Source organism: Gigantopelta aegis, chromosome 15 (genome assembly GCF_016097555.1).
Source record: "Gigantopelta aegis isolate Gae_Host chromosome 15, Gae_host_genome, whole genome shotgun sequence".
NCBI lineage: Eukaryota > Metazoa > Mollusca > Gastropoda > Neomphalida > Peltospiridae > Gigantopelta > Gigantopelta aegis.
In genome coordinates, this window is record NC_054713.1 from 28,457,952 (window position 1) to 28,476,148 (window position 18,197).

At 40.3% G+C, this 18,197-nt stretch overlaps 1 long non-coding RNA gene across 1 annotated transcript; it reads left to right on the plus strand.

Moving 5' to 3' along the window:
* Positions 1 to 1,201: 1,201 nt before the first annotated feature.
* Positions 1,202 to 2,115, plus strand: LOC121389644. The gene is made up of 2 exons (XR_005960100.1): positions 1,202 to 1,271; positions 1,628 to 2,115. It is a non-coding gene; the product is annotated as an uncharacterized LOC121389644 (long non-coding RNA).
* Positions 2,116 to 18,197: the final 16,082 nt, after the last annotated feature.

The following is an 18,197-nucleotide window of genomic DNA, read 5'->3' on the forward strand; positions in this document are numbered from 1 at the left end:
GTTCAACAAAGTCCATGGTTTGTGCTACCCTGCCTGTGGGAAGCGCAAATAAAAGATCCCTTGCTGCTAATCGGAAGAGTAGCCCATGAAGTGGCAACAGCGGGTTTCCTCTCAAAATCTGTGTGGTCCTTAACCATATGTCTGACGCCATATAACCGTAAATAAAATGTGTTGAGTGTGTCATTAAATAAAACATTTCTTTCTTTCATTACTAAAACGGGAAAGAGTAGCCCATGTAGTGGCGACAGCGGGTTTCCTCTCAAAATTTGTGTGGTCCTTAACCATATGACCGACGCCATATAACCGTAATTAAAATGTGTTGAGTGTGTCGTTAAATAAAACATTTCTTTCTTTACTAAAACGGAGTTTTAAATACTAAAGGGAAAAGTGACTTTAAAACATTTACTGACTATTTACTTTACCGTTATATACATGATATAAAAGTTATTACACCTTTATAATGTTTGCACAGATAATAACGATGTTTGGGTAAATCAATATGAGATAATAAAAATGTACTGTCACCAATGAAACCTTTTTGACAGGCAGAGCTTGAAATACCTCATATATAGAAAAAAAAAAAAAAAACCACAAAAAAAACCCACAACAAATTCCGCTATAAATCGTTAGAGCACTTTTGTTTTAAAAACACTTTTTGTTTTAAAAAATAAACAGTACAAATTCATTATTTTCCATCAAAAATTCCATTGTGGGTAGGGCTGGGGTCGGGATGGAAGATTGGAAGGTGGTCATTATTCCCACATATTATCTGTATGCACTGATACTAATGTCATAAAATGACTTGCCTGTCAAACGTGACGAACCAGTCAAATAAATTACACTAAGATATGTGATATTTTATTGAATACGAAGCCAAAATGAGTCCTGTGATTGCCGTCCATTCTTGTTTTATTAGGACTAACATGGAAGTACACCACAGGCTCCTTAAATCATACAATTTTGATCGAATTGTATTTAATTTCACAGGACATTATCTCTTTTTGCCAAAACTGTTTTATTTTTGTCCCTACGTTGACACAAGCAAAAAAATATATATGGAAAACATGTTTTGAAAACTAAAAAAGATACTATGGCTATAGCCTATAACGTTATAGACGGACGGTATTTTGTTACGTCACTGTGTATGTTTTTGTGCTAAACCTATCCTTAGTGACGTCACGCCACTGTTGTTCTGTTAGTTAACGAATCTACTGCTGCTCAATATAGTGGCGCTGCGTGCGACAGCATCATTTCCCCTAAAAGGGACATTCGTGAGTTTGCTGCAATTTTTAAGATGTTATCGACTAACAGAAATTTTTAACGATTGTAAATACGTATCAAATATATTTTTCTGCATACAATATTAGTGGCTGTATATTAAACTTGTTTCTGATTGTTCTAATATTTGTACTAGGTTAAATTTCATTTCATTTCCTAAAATATATTTTCCAGTTTGGGCTTCTTACAAATATTAAGACGACCAGAAACACATTAAATATACAGACACTGATATTCTAAACAAGAAAATATATTTAATACGTAACTTTAATCGTAGAAATATTTTATTAGTCGGAAACATCTTATAATGCAGCAAACTCAGGAATGTCTCTTTAAACTGGTACAACAGATGACAGACCCCGGCCAGGAAGACCACGCGCGACGTCACAGGCTGATGACCGTCAAATTCGAATACGTCATCTGCACGATCGGTTTACGACGGCAATGTCAACGAGAAATGGACTATTTAGAGGTCGGATATCTGCCCCAAAAAATAGAAATCGGCTGCGTGCTGCTCATCTTCAACCACGGCGGCCTCACACAATGTTTCAACGTCAACGACGTTTTCTTTGGACACAGAGACATAATGGGTTGGACCCAGAGACCGTGAAAATGCAGGAATCAACTTCATGAAGTGGCCTTCAAGATCCTCTGACGGCAATCTCGGGAGACGTGTTAGGAATAATATAATAAACCAACCTCAGACTTTTCAGGAACTAGGAGACATGTTGGTGAAACAATGGCGCAGATTGCATTGTTCACGAGGAGGCGTTGTTTTGTAGTTGTCGGTGCCAGAGGTGGCCACACACGTTACTAAACATAAAGACATAACAAAAACTTTTGATTGTGAAATTAGTTTTTCACCCACCCCCCCCCCCCCCCCCCCTTCTACCCAATTCATCACGTGAAGCTTCTAGTTTTACTCAGTATATTTCAGTAAACATAGCATAGAGTTCTACATTTGTTATCAAACTACGGTTTGTTAAAAACAGATTTCGCTTGGTCTCTGCTGTTTGACGTATTAAAAGTAAAACCGGCCTCGGTGGCGTCGTGGCAGGCCATCGGTCTACAGGCTGGTAGGTACTGGGTTCGGATCCCAGTCGAGGCATGGGATTTTTAATCGAGATACCGACTCCAAACCCTGAGTGAGTGCTCCGCAAGGCTCAATGGGTAGGTGTAAACCACTTGCACCGACCAGTGATCCATAACTGGTTCAACAAAGGCCATGGTTTGTGCTATCCTGCCTGTGGGAAGCGCAAATAAAAGATCCCTTGCTGCCTGTCGTAAAAAGAGTAGCCTATGTGGCGACAGAGGGTTTCCTCTAAAAACAGTGTCAGAATGACCATATGTTTGACGTCCAATAGCCGATGATAAGATAAAAAATCAATGTGCTCTAGCGGCGTCGTTAAATAAAACAAACTTTACTTTATTAAAAGTAGTAGAGGTAGTTTTGTCCGGTGTACGCTGGCAAACAGTTCATAGTGAAATATTTAAAGGGACATACCCTAGTTTTTAAACACTAAGGCATACTTTTCACTATTGGAGCCTTTTATGATAAATGAAATCAAACATTACTTATATTTTATTCATTAGACTATCCATTTCCGTAGAACCGAAGTGTTTGTGGTCATCCTGGTGTTTCTAAAAATGCACCGTGCGTCTGAGAAGTAGCGGTTATAGTCTATTTTTCAGGGTATTTCCCGGTTTCAACGTCCCAGACTCTTCTTTCACTCTATTGTAACTTTATCCAAATGACTTACATGTTTGTAAATTAACTAAACTTGGGATCCATTTTTTATGGCTAAAACTAGGGTATGCGTCTTTAAAGACACAAAGTGTTAGTTGGCAGGATTTGAATCTACTGCATCGATTGGCATGGCATTTGACAGCTACTGGAGCGTGATCTGAGCACACGTTGAAATAACAAACACACACATTAGAAATACTGTCAACATTGTCTTTGTGCACAAGACCATAATTAACAAAACTGGATCCTAAATTATTATAAAACGTAAAGCGCCCACTTCCATTAAATGATATGCGACTATTACATAAATGCATGTCCGTGTTTTTACAGAGATCTAATAGAATTAATACCAAAATAATTAACAGTTTTGTCTTCCGTTACACGTTTTAAAACTGCAGTGTCTGCATTATAAGTTAAGAAATTCATATCACAGCATATTGTATACAGATCCTACTACTGATTCGGTGGCTATATAGTCTGATAAATTACCAATACGACTGTTAAGATCATCAGCAATAATAACTGTGCCCTTTTTACTAAAACCAGACACGCCATAAGAAATACTGTCAAAAATGTCAGTTTTATACAAATTATAGTATACATTATTTTCAGGATATATATATATATATCTGTATGTGTGTGTGTGTGTGTGTGTGTGTGTGTGTGTGTGTGTGTGTGTGTTACAGGCAATGTGCCAAATCGGTCATTTGGCAAAATGACTGAAATATTCAGGCATTTGATCAAATGACTCAATTAGAGCTAGTATTTCATGGGACAGTGATGATGACGTCAGTCCTACCTTTGCTTCCATACCAAAGAGAACTGAATATGGGGGATTGTCCAATATCAGCATTATAGCTAATATTCTTTGCAAATTGGATACACGGTATCCCTACCGTTCAGTCAGATGCATTGTTTTCGCTCAGCTAAGCGACAAGCATGTCTTTAATATCTGAATTGGCACGTTCAACAGATTCTTGGCTTTGTGGGTGTCGTGGTTTGCCGTGTACAATGATCAACGTTTTGCATAGTTCCTTCAACTCATTAATAACACCTGCAGTAAACTCAGACCCATTGTCACTTTATAAGATTTGAGGAGCTCCGAACAACATATATATACTAATATCCATTTGAAGGAACCTTGTAGCACAGATTGCATGTCTATCCAAATCCACTTGGCCATGTGATGAAAACTATTTTGTTAAAATTGGTAGAACTACCACTTCCTTTGTTGTTGGTCTCTTCGGTTTCTTTTCACAATCGATACAGAATGATTTGAAAAGTTCCACTGCATCACGTGTTACATTTGTATATTCCTTTGCCAACTCTTTTAGGTAGTACTAAACCAAATAACTTCCGGCTGGGTCAAAGTTCGAGGTGCACCCAACGTTTGATAGCGAAGTGAACACCACAAGTCCTGTGATTGGTTATAAATGTGAGTGTGTTGGTTGTAAAAAAAATCAGTTTCATCTGAGCTAAATATGTATGCAATTTTATTTCATCTAGTACCACTGTGTCAAGTAGCCTTGTGCTTGGAACATGTATGGGGTACCTGTAAAAAAAAGTACTCAAATTTTGTGCGGAACTAGGGTAGTCATAGACGCTACCCGTTATCTCAGAAATGAGCAGCTTGACACCCACTTTTTTGTGATTCACTTTAAGGGTGAGGGGTAGTAGTATTTATATCCGTGGCGTTTATGTCGATTGATACGTTGCAGGTAGGAGTTTTAGCCACATATGTTACTATTGTCTATGGGATTTGATTTGGTAGTATACACCCTTTAGCATTCTGTCTCTACCGCCATGACCTGTTGATACATGAGCGTAGCTTGATAAGTCTTTCGACATCGTTACAATGATAAATTTCACTGTTCGATTTACTTTTAGTTTGTTTACAAATATCCTTCAATCTTTCGATTGTTTTAATATATTCATCACTTTTTCAAGAGATCGTACTTCTTATATAGCTCAACCTTAAATCTATCTTCCATTTATTCGTCCATCACAAACTCAAACTGCCAAATGGAAACTAAATCACTGGTTTAAATTATAACATGTGTGACAGACTTCAGACTTGGCTGATCACATATACTTTCTGAGTTGAATTTCATGCATTTTACTCATTGCCGTAATGTGTTCAGTCAAACTGTCAAGTACCTAATCCTAATTTTCAGTCATTTGGTCAAATGCCTGAACATTGTAGTCATTTTGTAAAATGCGTGAATATTTCAGTCATTTTGCCAAATGACTGATTTGGCATATACATGTGTATATATATATATATATATATATATATATATATATATATATATATATATATGTATGTGTGTGTGTGTGTGTGTGTGTGTGTGTGTGTGTGTGTGTGTGTGTGTGTGTGTGTTTATGTGTGTGTGTGTGTGTGTGTGTGTGTGTGTAACCTTTAAAGGAAAAATCTTTCTGATATTCACCCAAACGATAGAATAACGATAGAATAATGTATTTTTGTAATGAAACCACCTTTGACAATACCTTTTTGTACAATATTACAAGACCACGGTCTTTTCCTTTGCATTCGTATTCGTCACTGAATAACTCTAAACATAATTCATTATCATCATTTATCCAACATTAACACAGGAAAATAACACCATACTGCGATATTGTTTCAACAAAACCTTTTACACAAAATGTATTATCAATGTTTCTATTTATATTCCAGACGTAATATTGAGTTACTTCCTGTACATTGGACTTTATTGGCTGGGTTGTCAGAGATTTAGGGTTGGGTTTTTTTCCTTGGGTATGTTAGAGAAAATTATTTTTGTCTTTCATCGAACGTGTCTTCAAATCAATAATGTCAACTTTCAGACTTATGTTTTCCGTTTCCATTAGAGTTATACTCAACAGCTGTCAGCTATGTGGGACGGGGCGTAGGTCAGTGATACAGCGCTCACTTGATGCGCGGTCGGACTAGGATCGATCCCTGTCGACGGGCCTATTGGGCTATTTCTCGTTCTAGCCAGTGCACCACGACTGGTATATCAAAAGCCATGGTATGTGCTATCCTGCCTGTGGAATTGACAGATAGCTGAGCTGTGTGTCCAGGACTGCGTGCTTGAACCTTAATTGGATATAAGCACGAAAATGAAACTGAAATGTTACTCTTTATGTGTTCCCCTATTTGTTCTATCAATATATCATTCTGTAGTGCACTTTAGTGGCTATAACAAATGGTCGTGCCAAGAAGAAGTTGTATTTATACATTTAATGCGCTAGCATGACTTATATGGAAGCTTACCTTCGCTTGGTAAAAAACAACCCACTATGAGTCAATAAATACCATTACTTAGTGCTCCAGTAATGATGATACACAGAGTGAATATAATGCATTCGACCGCAATAGAAGAACGCTATTTAAAAATTAATACGCGTCCATTTTGACAGAGAAGGGATGCAGCTCACTGGTAGAGCACTCGAATGAGGTGTGATGGATCACGGGATCGACCCCCCTCGATAGGCTCTGTTATCCCTGTCCAAAATTGGATTCCATTGACTTAGATAACTTATGCCTAATCATATAATATAATATAATATAATATATATATAATATAATATTTCGGTCAATCCCAAAGACTATGGTGTGTATTGCACTGTATATATGATTGTCCATCTAAAAGACCCCTATGTTGCTTTTCAGGAGAAGCCCATATTGCGACATTGAAGTTCTCTCTCACACACACCACCTCAAACACACACACACACACACACACACACACACACACACACACACACACACACTCTCTCTCTCTCTCTCTCTCTCTCTCTCTCTCTCTCTCTCTCTCTCTCTCTCTCTCTCTCTCTCTCTCTCTCTCTCTCGTAACCCACACAATCACAATATAGCTGCTGAACCCGTCTCGTTCTCTCACGCGATCATCAAATAATATCTTATGGAAATGTTTTATTTAACGACGCACTCAACACATTTTATTTACGGTTATATGGCGTCGGAAATATCTTATGGTATCCTCTGTATACATGTCTCCCATCTGGAAGACAAAATAGATGGATTCGTGTGCAGAAAACACGGGTGACAAGATCTTGAAGATCGATATCCATCAGAGTAATTACCCTTCTGTCCCAGGTATAAAGCCCAATCAGGTATAAAGCCATGCCATAGAGGTCTAATTAACGAGCTACTCTCGATTCACTAATGTCAAAACCTATATTAGCTCCGGAACTTTCTTTTTTGGCCGACCGTTCAAAATTGCGCCCAATCTCCTCAAACCAAATTTGTGCACCTTTTTGCTTTGGCATAATACTTTGCTCCATTCAGAATTCCATAGCACCATTATCTCTCCCCCCCCCCCCCCCCCCCCCCCCCCCCTCCGTCTGCTGGTGCTCCCTTGCACCTGCCAGTGCAGGCGGTCCCTCCTCTCCCACCTCCCCACCTTTCCTGTCCCGGACAGAGGAACCGGCCGAGGCCGGCTCTTGTGCCCAGGACAGGCGTGCGCTACAACAGCTTGCTCTGAACGTGCACGTAAAGCCCTATGACCTGACCTGACCTCATGCCATAAACTTGGCATGGGATGGACGTGCCTGAACCTTGCAGTGATATAGGCACGTTAATACAGTTTAAGCCAAAACGCCATGGCGTCACGACTTTAAGAAATTTGACTTCTGGCATCTTGATAGTAAAAATTAAATTCGATGGTGTAAAGTTAAAGTTTGTTTTGTTTAACGACTCCACTAGAGCACATTGATTTATTAACCATTAGTAGCAAGAGATGTTTTATATGCACCATCCCACAGACAGGACAGTACATACCACAGCCTTTGATATACCAGTCGTGGTGCACTAGCTGGAACGAGAAATAGCCCAATGGGCCCACCGACGGGGATCGATCCCAAACCGACCGCGCATCAAGCGAGTGCTTTACCACTGGGCTACGCCCCGCCCCTCGATGGTGTAAAGTCAGGGTGATACCATTATAGTATGGTATACAGATTTCTCATTCTTCTTACTATGGGTCACTGAAAGTAGATTTATTGGCCTTCTATAATGTTGGAGGCTTCTCTTCATAGGTTTGCATGTTTTTCTTTTGTCGTTGTTTTGTTTTGGGGGTTTTTCTATAATTTGTATGGTGTTTTTTTTAAAGTTATTGTTTGTTATTAAACGGTAGGCGGTAGGCTAATATTTATGTCTCCCAACGAGTGTCTTGTCTAGAAGCTGTAAGAGGAAGTCGTCTGGTCGCGCACTCAACCTTGAGATTCTCTAAGATGTTTGGCTACCTGTTTGTGAGATATCACCAATCAGCAAACCTGACGATCGTTCTTTGATCACTGCTGAGTAGTGGCATTCCTTCAGATTGATGTATCCGGCAATCGATCCGTGTCTTTAGTGTGGTTACGTGTATATATATATATATACATACATACATAGAACCGCTGCACTCTGTCTAAACCTGCATATTTTATCAGTCCCAAGTGAGTCCACTTAATATATATATAACGCACACACCTCGGAAACTCCTCTAAAAAAGTCTGGTTTTAAGAGGCATCCGGTTTAGAGAGGTTCTCTTCTGTACAGATATTTAAAAAGAGGCCGCGAAAAACGATAATAATTTTTTTTTTTTTTTTTTTTTTTTTTTTTTTGTTGTTTGTTTTGGGGGGATTTTTATTGGGGTTTTTATTTATTTATTTTCTTTTCTTTCTTTCTTTTTTTTTTTTTTTTTTTTTTTTTTAATTTTTTTTTTTTTAAATATTTATTTTATGGGGTTTTTTTGAAAGGGGGCAAACATATAAAGTCGGAAATATTAGCTTTCCCAATGACCACCGTTCAGCTTACTGTTTGCCAATATGTTCGAGGAAAACACCCGCCCTCGTTACTGCCATCCAATCAAAATGAAAACAGAATACACCCCGATCTGTGTTCTGTTGTTGATTAACTCCCTCCAGTGGAAGAGGCACCACAGCTATCCGCTGTCTTGGTAACGGGTCAACGCCACGCGATGCAAACCAATCAATGTCCGCAAGTAATGGTTAATACTGACATCTCACAGGCCACACTGCAGGTGTGCAGGTGTGAGAGGCGGATGCCCGTATGTAACACACCTTTACTAGTCCTTCCTGTGTGTTGCATTAAATATTTATTGGAATAACATCAGCGGTCGTTTGTTCTGATGATTGGTTTCTCGTGAATCGGTCATATGTAAGTTGTTCTTGTTCAAAGCTGATTTACGAAATTGCAGTTCAAATCGGGATTTGTTTTGTGGGTTGTTTGTTTTCAGTTTGTGTTTAATTCTGTCAAGTAAATAGTTCAAAACAGATACATGATATTGCAGGACAAATTTTAACAGAAACAATCAGAATATTTGTTTTTGTTTTTGCAGTTTGTGTTTGATTCTGTCACATGAGTAAATAGTCAAGTTGATGTATGAACTTGCAGCACAAATCAGAACAAAGAGAATATGGATTTTATTTTTCAGTTTGTCTTTAGGTTTATCAAGTAAATTATTCAAAGTACATGCATGAACTTGAAGGTCAAATATCAGATGAAATAATTGGAATGTGTTATCTGAGAATTTTATTATTCTGTAAACTAAGTAAATAATTCAAGAGTGGGATGCATGTACTTGCAGAACAAATCTGAACAGACAGAAGCGGGATTTGTTTGGGGTTTTTTGTTTTTTTCAATGTGTGTTTAACTCTATCAAATAATCAAATAGTTTTTTGTTTGTGTAAAATGTATTTTTTTTATATAAAACAATGAAATATTTGTTTATCAACAATACGAAAGATCTTCTAACCGGATTAATCAAACCAAATTAATTTCATCGCTCTGGGTGTTTTTGTTTGCTAGTTTGTTTTACACGAAGTACTGTAGAATTGTACTCCTGACTCACATGCTCGTGCTTCATCATCAGGTGTATGAGGAATCATCTTCGTTAACATTACTGACTTCCTACTTCTGAGTGGAGCTGTTTCAAAACTGACACCCTGCATTATATCCAAGCCCTAGTCATGGCGACTTGTGAGGAGATTATAGCAAATGCTCGGAATATTACGAAAGAAGTGGGAATCGAGAAGTCCATTGACATGTGGCAAGCCATCATCATCATCATCGGCACAGGCATCCTGGCGTCTACGATGGCGTGGCTGTTTGGCTTCATTCGAACACACATCTACAAGGACAAGGTAAGCAGTACTGGCTTTAGCGTTCAGGGCCCCGTTCCACGAAGTGATCTTAGCACTAAGATCATCTTTGTGCGTAAGGTAGCTATGTACTAAAGGTGATCTTAGGGCGGTTATAGGTAGTAGTTAGTTCTGCCCACCGACCTCGGTGGGGTCGTGGTTAAGCCATCGGACATAAGGCTGGTAGGTACGGGGTTCGCAGCCCGGTATCGGCTCCCACACATAGCGAGTTTTAACGACTCAATGGATAGGTGTAAGACCACTGCATCCTCTTCGCTCTCAATAACCACTAACAACTAACCCACTGTCCTGGATAGATAGCTGAGGTGTGTGCCCAGGGACAGCGTGCTTGAACCGTAACTGGATATAAATACGAAAATAAGTTGAAATGAAATGATCATATCCTGCCCCACCAGTGGCACCTATGACTATTGCCATCGCAGCTGTCAAGTCTGTCAAGTCTGTCACTCATAGATCTAACACGATGAACAAATGTGCAATGGTTTCAACAAAGAGCTGAAAACGTACTGGATGCACACGTTCAAAATATGGAATAGCATCAGCCATCATGTTTGTCAGTGATATATCGTATTTAACATAGATGCCATAAAACGTTTTGAGTACCCTCGGTCGGGAGTCCCTGGACATCACAACCCTGATAGAACAATTTCTGAGACAGAATGATATGGCGTTGTTTGAAATCTGTATACAATGAGCAGTCCTTAAGGCACGTACATGCATGTTATAAGTTGTGATATATAGACACCAAAAGCTGGAGCATGAGGTATATTGCTGGACAGCACGTACAAAATAGCTATTGGAAAGTTTCACTGACTGTCGCGCTTAGTGTTGAGAGATGCACTGGCTATGAAATATGATTTGATGTTTGGGAGGTTGCATTTTGGATTGGCGTTCTATTTTCTTTTATTTTGTGTTTTGTTTTGTTATGCAGTGCTGTTGTTTTTTGTTTTTATAGGTTTGTTGTGTTTTAGGTTAAATTAATGTGAATTTTTCTACGTTTAGATGGGTTACTTTAAAATGCGATGTTTAATCTACGGGCCTCTGAAAATTGCGAGAACAGTCGTTTCATTTGCGCGTTGTTCGCACAGATCTAATTTTGCGTAACCTATTTTTTGTTCGCGCAAAATGTTTAGCACCATTTACTTGGATATAAGGGGTTATGCAAAAAGGAAATGAGTTGCATAAATTTATTTCTGCGTAACCGATTAATGGGTCGCGCATATTTTCGATTACCGGAGGCCTGGCCTATTCAAAATTTGTCATATATTTTATGAATTCAACAAAACAACAGCAAAATAGCAACTTTGATAAAATTGCTCTATGAAAAATAATCGTCGACGTTCAGTAATATTTCTATAAGATGTATACTACCAAATCAAATTCCATAACATATGTGGCTAAAACTTTTACCTTCAGCGTATCAATCGACAAAAACACCACGGATATAAATACTAAGAACCCTCACCCTTAAAGTGAATGAGACAAAACATGGGTCAAGCTGCTCATTTCAGAGATAGTAGGTAGAGTCTATGACTACTCTAGCTCCGCACAAAATTTGAGTACATTTTTTTTACAGGTACCTTATACATGTTTCGAGCACAAGGCTACTTAACACAGTGGTACTTGATGAAAGAAAATAGAATACATTTTTTTTTTCCCCAGATGAATCTAATTTGTTTTCCAACCAATACATTTCTAACATGTGTGACATTTATAATCAATCACAGGTGTTAAAGGCATATTGTCACAGACCACTGACCTATTTAATGGTCTAACAAAGTATTGTGTGACATTTATAATCAATCACAGGTGTTAAAGGCATATTGTCACAGACCACTGACCTATTTAATGGTCTAACAAAGTATTACCTTAACAAAAATAATTTGATTTGTCCCTAAATATACTTTATTCAACCATCTTCATAACCACCATACTCCCTTTATTAATGATATTTTGTAAAAAAAATAATTGAATTATGGCAATGGTCCATAATTCAAAAACTAAAATTAGCGAGCGGGTTGACATGGATTTCGCTCCATCATGGTTCAGTTTAGGTGATGCGATAGCCAGATTTGGTTTCCAACAATTATGAAATTCAACCTCAAATTCTGCAAAACAATCTGTACTATAAGGCGCGTTTTTAATGTACGACCTACAATAACGATTTGTATCGCGCATTGCGACAATCGCTGATTAAAATCAATGTCGGGATGCGAACCCAGTACCTACCAGCCTCAAGTCCAATGGTTTTACCACTACATCACTGATCGTTGGAGGTTGGTCTAGGATCTGGTTTATTGGGTTGTATCTCGTCCCAGCCAGTGCTCCACAACTGGTGAAACAAAGGTCGTGGCATGTGCTGTCCTGTATATGTGAAAGTCCATATAAAAGACTCCTTGTCTCTCTTACTACCTATACTGAGTCAAATTAAAAACTTCACAACCGTTTCATCTTGGCTAATTAGCAAATATGACAGAGGAACGTGTTAAATAAGGTATTTTTTTAATTGTATAAAGTCCAAAGAAAGAATAGGAATAAATGTTGAGTCAAAATCCTGTTCGGTGCGCCCACAGCATTCGCCAAAACCATAAACAGTCAAAATGGTCATTCACAAGCAGGGTCGTCTGATGAAATCACAGGTTCAGTTGCGCGTATGCCCTCCATGTGTACCCACAATTGCAATGCAACGACTCCTCATTGACTGCATGATGCGTGTAAAGACTGCATTAGGGATACGGTGCCATTGTTCCACTAATGTGGCACCAAATTCCTGTAAAATATGTGGAGGGTTCCTAAGAGTGCGCAGGCGTCTTCCCAGCACATCCCAGACGTGCTCGATCCGATTCAGGCAACCTTGAAGGCCAATCCATGATATTGATTCCCGCGTTCCTTAGGTAATCCCTTATCAAGATTGCCGTGTTGGGTCTGGCGTTGTCATGCTGAAAGATCAGGCCTGGACCTTGAGCAGCCATGAAGGGCACACGTTCCTGGGCCAGTACCTGGTCGCGGTATGCAGCAGCGTTGAGGTTGCCACGGATGACAAGTCGGGAACGTCCAATTCCACTGAAAGCACCCCAAGCCATTACACTTCCGCCTCCGAATCTTTCAAGTTCACTGACACAACACTGTGCATGATGTTCAGCACGTCGTCTCCAAACCCTCTGCCTGCCATCTGCAAATCGCAGTGTGAATCTTGATTCATCGCTAAACACGACTCTATTCCATTCACTGTGAGTCGATCGCAAGTGGCGTTGTGCACACAGTTGACGCTGACGTCGATGGAATTGGGTCAAAATGGGTTCAACATATGGGCATCGTGCGTGGAGGTGAGCGGTTCGCAGCCGATTTCTGATCGGATGTGCGGACATCCGACGTCTGAAAAGTTCATTACTGGTTGCTGTAGCTGACTTGAAATCTTCCTATGACGTCATACGTGGTCTACCCGGTCGGGGACGATCAGCTGTGGTGCCCGTTTGTTGTACTCGTGTCTGCAGATCATTTCCCGTCGACTGCAACCCAACGCCCTTGCAACGTCAGCTACTGACGTTTCCGCGTGCAACATGCCGACGACACGTTCACGCTGCACATTTGTGAGGCGTGGCATCGAAACAGGTTGTAACAAATATCGTTTTAATGTCTTTTTTCGTTGTGTCAGACTACTGTGAGCAAGTAACGATGAAAACACGTGTGGCTATTATAGTCACGTGACCAGTGGCACGGGCTAAACCATTTTTGCCTCAGTGGTGCTATGCATGTGCTATGGATCGGGTCACGTGGGTTGTGATGGGCTTCAAATGGAGTGTAGATATTGCCATTGCAATATTTATTCCTGAAAAATATCTGCCTTCAATACTATATTCACATTTTAGATTGTGAAGTTTTTACTTTGACTCAGTATGTACATCTCTCTTTTTCTCTCACCGGACCACATAACCGTTATTAAAAATTTACCGACACGTGACATACCCTTCTCAGTGAGTCTTTGATTTGTGGACTAGGCTCAAGATATTGACAGGAAGTCACATACTCTGTGTCTGTGTGTGTGTGTGTGTATGTGTGTGTGTGTGTGTGTGTGTGGCATTCTCTCTCTCTCTCTCTCTCTCTCTCTCTGTCTCTCTCTGTCTGTCTCTCTCTGTCTGTCTGTCTGTCTGTGCTCGCTCTCTCTCTCTCCCCTCTCGGTAGGCCTCTTGGGCTCTCTCTCTTTCCACACCAGTGCACCACACTCTCTCTCTCTCTATCTCTCTCTCTCTCTCTCAATCTGCTCACTCCTCACTGGGGTCGGGACATACCCGTGATAAAGTGCTCGCTTGATGCGGTCGTTCTGGAAAAATGTAGCCATTTGGGTCTTTAAGACTATGGGTCAAAGTTAACAATATATTTATATCCGATAGACGATGATTAATAAATCAATGTGTTCTAGAGGTGTCGTTAAACACATATAATATATATATATAGATATTTTCGCTGGACACATATCAGCTATCTTTGCTGTCTGGTTAGTTGTTAGAGGTTAGTGACAGTTGTCGTGGTCTTATAAACTCCTAAACCATTGAGTCGTTAAATTCGCTTTGGCTAAAAGGCGGTACTGGGATTAAAAACCCAATACCTACCAGCCTTAAGCCAAAAACCAAAAAACCACCCGGTAACAATAAGGTTAAAGACGTTTCTATATCTCTGGTATTGTGTTTTTATGTCTCTGTTCAACGACACCTCTCTCATCTCTCTTCTCTCTACATTTCTCCTCTAATCTCTCTCTCTCTCTCTCTCTGCTCATACCACAGACAGGGTCGGGACATAGCCCAGTGATAAAGTGCTCGCTCTGGAATCAAACCCCTTCGGTAGGCCAATTGGGCTATCTCTCTTTCCAGCCAGTGCACCACAACTGGCATATCAAAGGCCGTTGTATGTGCCACCCTGTCTGTGGGAAGGTACATTTTTAAATTATGCTTTGCTACTAATGGAAAAATGTAGCGAATTTCCTCTTTAAGACTATGTGTCAAAGTTAACAAATATTTAACATCCGATAGACGATGATTAATAAATCAATGTGTTCTAGAGGTGTCGTTAAACACAAAACAAACACATCTACCATAGAGCTTATTTTCGCTGGACACATACCTCAGCTATCTTTGCTGTCTGGTTAGTTGTTAGAGGTTAGTGACAGTTGTCGTGGTCTTATACTAACTCCTAAACCATTGAGTCGTTAAATTCGCTTTGGCTAACAGGCGGTACTGGGATGCGAACTCAATACCTACCAGCCTTAAGCCAAGTGTCTTAACCATTACACCACTGTGGCCGGTAACCACGCAGGTTGCCAGGCGTTGTCGGTTTCCTGGTATTAAGTTTATATGTTTTGTTCAACGACACCACTAGAGCACATTGATTGCAAACATTTTGTAATTTTGACATATAGTCTTAGAGAGGAAACCTGCTAAATGTTTCCATTAACAGCAAGGGATCTTTTTTATGCACCATACCACAGACAGGATAGCACATACCACTACATTTGATATACCAGTCGTGGTGCACTGACTGGAGCGAGAAATAGCCTAATGGACCCACCGATGGGGATCAATCCCAGACCAACCTCGCATCAACCTAGCGCTTTACCACTGGGCTGCGTCACGCTTCTTCCTGGGAATAGGGAATAACCGAAGTAATTATGAGTGGAGCTTTCTCAGGTCATGGTTGGCAGCAGTTGTTTAGGTGGTCTACTGGACCTTTTGTCGAAAAGGGAAGGAATATATGTTAAACAGGTCGTCAGGTCAGGTCAGGTCAGAGTGTTTAACGTGCACATTCAGAGCAAGCCTGTCATGGGCGCAGGTGCCGGCCTCGGTCGGCTCCTACGTCCAGGGCAGGGAAGGGTTGTGGTGGGTGGAAGAAGGGACCGCCTTCACTGGCAAGTGTAAGAGAGCACCAGCAGCCCGACCGGAGCCGGTAACAGGCGGAGGTTTGTTTTGGTGCTATGAAATTTGGAATGTCCCGTAGGGTTAAAGCCAAAGGGAAAAGGTGCTCAGTTTGAATGAAGGAAATGGGTTAATTTTTGAACGGTCCGCCGAAAATAAATGAGAAGAGCTACATATGATTTTTGAACGACCACTCAACACATTTTAAACAACGCCTATTTGGTTTGTGTAACATACGACTATTTGGTTTGTGTAACATACGGCTATTTGGTTTGTCTAACAGACGGCTATTTGGTTTGTCTAACATACGGCTATTTCGTTTGTCTAATATACGACTATTTCGTTTGTCTAATATACGACTATTTCGTCTGTCTAATATACGACTATTTCGTCTGTCTAACAGACGGCTATTTGGTTTGTCTAACATACGACTATTTCGTCTGTCTAATATACGACTATTTGGTTTGTCTAACAGACGGCTATTTGGTTTGTCTAATATACGACTATTTGGTTTGTGTAACATACGGCTATTTCGTTTGTCTAATATACGACTATTTGGTTTGTCTAACATACGGTTATTTCGTCTGTCTAATATACGACTATTTGGTTTGTCTAACATACGACTATTTGGTTTGTCTAACAGACGGCTATTTGGTTTGTCTAATATACGACTATTTGGTTTGTCTAACAGACGGCTATTTGGTTTGTCTAACAGACGGCTATTTGGTTTGTCTAACACACGGCTATTTGGTTTGTCTAACATCCGACTATTTGGTTTGTGTAAGATACGACTATTTGGTTTGTGTAGCAGACGACCTGAGTGCTCGCCTGAGGTGCTTGCGTCGCAGGATCGAACCACCTCGGTGGATCAATTCAACAGATTGGAGATTTCTGTCTTTCCTGGCAATGTACCACAACTGGTCAAAGGCCGTGGTATGTGCTTTTTCTGTCTGTGGGAAAGTGCATGTTCTGTCCTGGTGCATTTTCTGTCTGTGGGAAAGTGCATATACAAGATCCCTGACTACATGTCAGAATTACCAAATGTTTGGCATCCAATGGCCGATGTTTAATCAATAAATGTACTCTAGTGTTATCGTTAAACATAGTTTTTTTCAGGCGAGCACTGAGCTATATCCTGCTTAGGTTCTCTTTGGTGCAAAGTGTTTAGCAGTGCCATTCTTGGTACGGTTAATTTTCCATTCAGTATTATGTGGGATGATTGAGAATCCCTGATGTTAAGACCGCGGACTGTCATTTGTCTAGTGTGTCTGGGCAGTGGGTTCGAATCCCGCCAACTGACAGATTTGTCTTCTTATACTTTATGCAGTCGTGGTGAGATATAGGTCAGTGGTAGAGCGCTAGCCCAAGATGTGATGGTATCGTAAGATCGTTCGCCTCTCTTGTCTCGGTTTTTCTCTCCGTTCTAACGTGACCTACACGACTCGTACACCAAAACCCATGATATGTACTGTCCTGTCTATGTATGGAAATGTGATGGTGTCGTAAGATCGCCCCCACCCCACCCCACCCGTCCCAACCTGTCCCATACGACCCGTACACCAACGTTAAAGTTTGTTTTGTTTTGTTTAACGACACCACCTAAGAACACTGATTTATTGACTACTTGAATGTCAAACATTTGATAATTCTAAAAGAGAGTTTTAGAGACAATGTGCTTCAGTTTGCCATTAAGAGCAAGTGATCTTTTATATGCACTTCCCCCACAGACGGGCTTTAGTTTTGGTACACCAAAAGTCCTGAAAGTGGATGTAAAAGACCCCTTGCTGCTCTTCGGTAGGGGCAGCCGGTGTGGCGACAGCAGGTTTCCAGTCTCACTCTAGACCAAGTGTCAAAATAACCATATCAGACACCATATGGCCGTATCTTAACATATGCTGAGATAGCTCGAGTCACCTCAAGCCCTCCCCTTATTGGTATTGATATGTAGGGGAACGCTAGAGGAAACTCTATGTAATGCTTTGGCAATCGTCGACAACCAAATGGTCACAAACTTCCATGAATCTCTATCAAGTGTGCTTTTTCTATAGAAGGACACCCACTCCCAAAGAGATCCT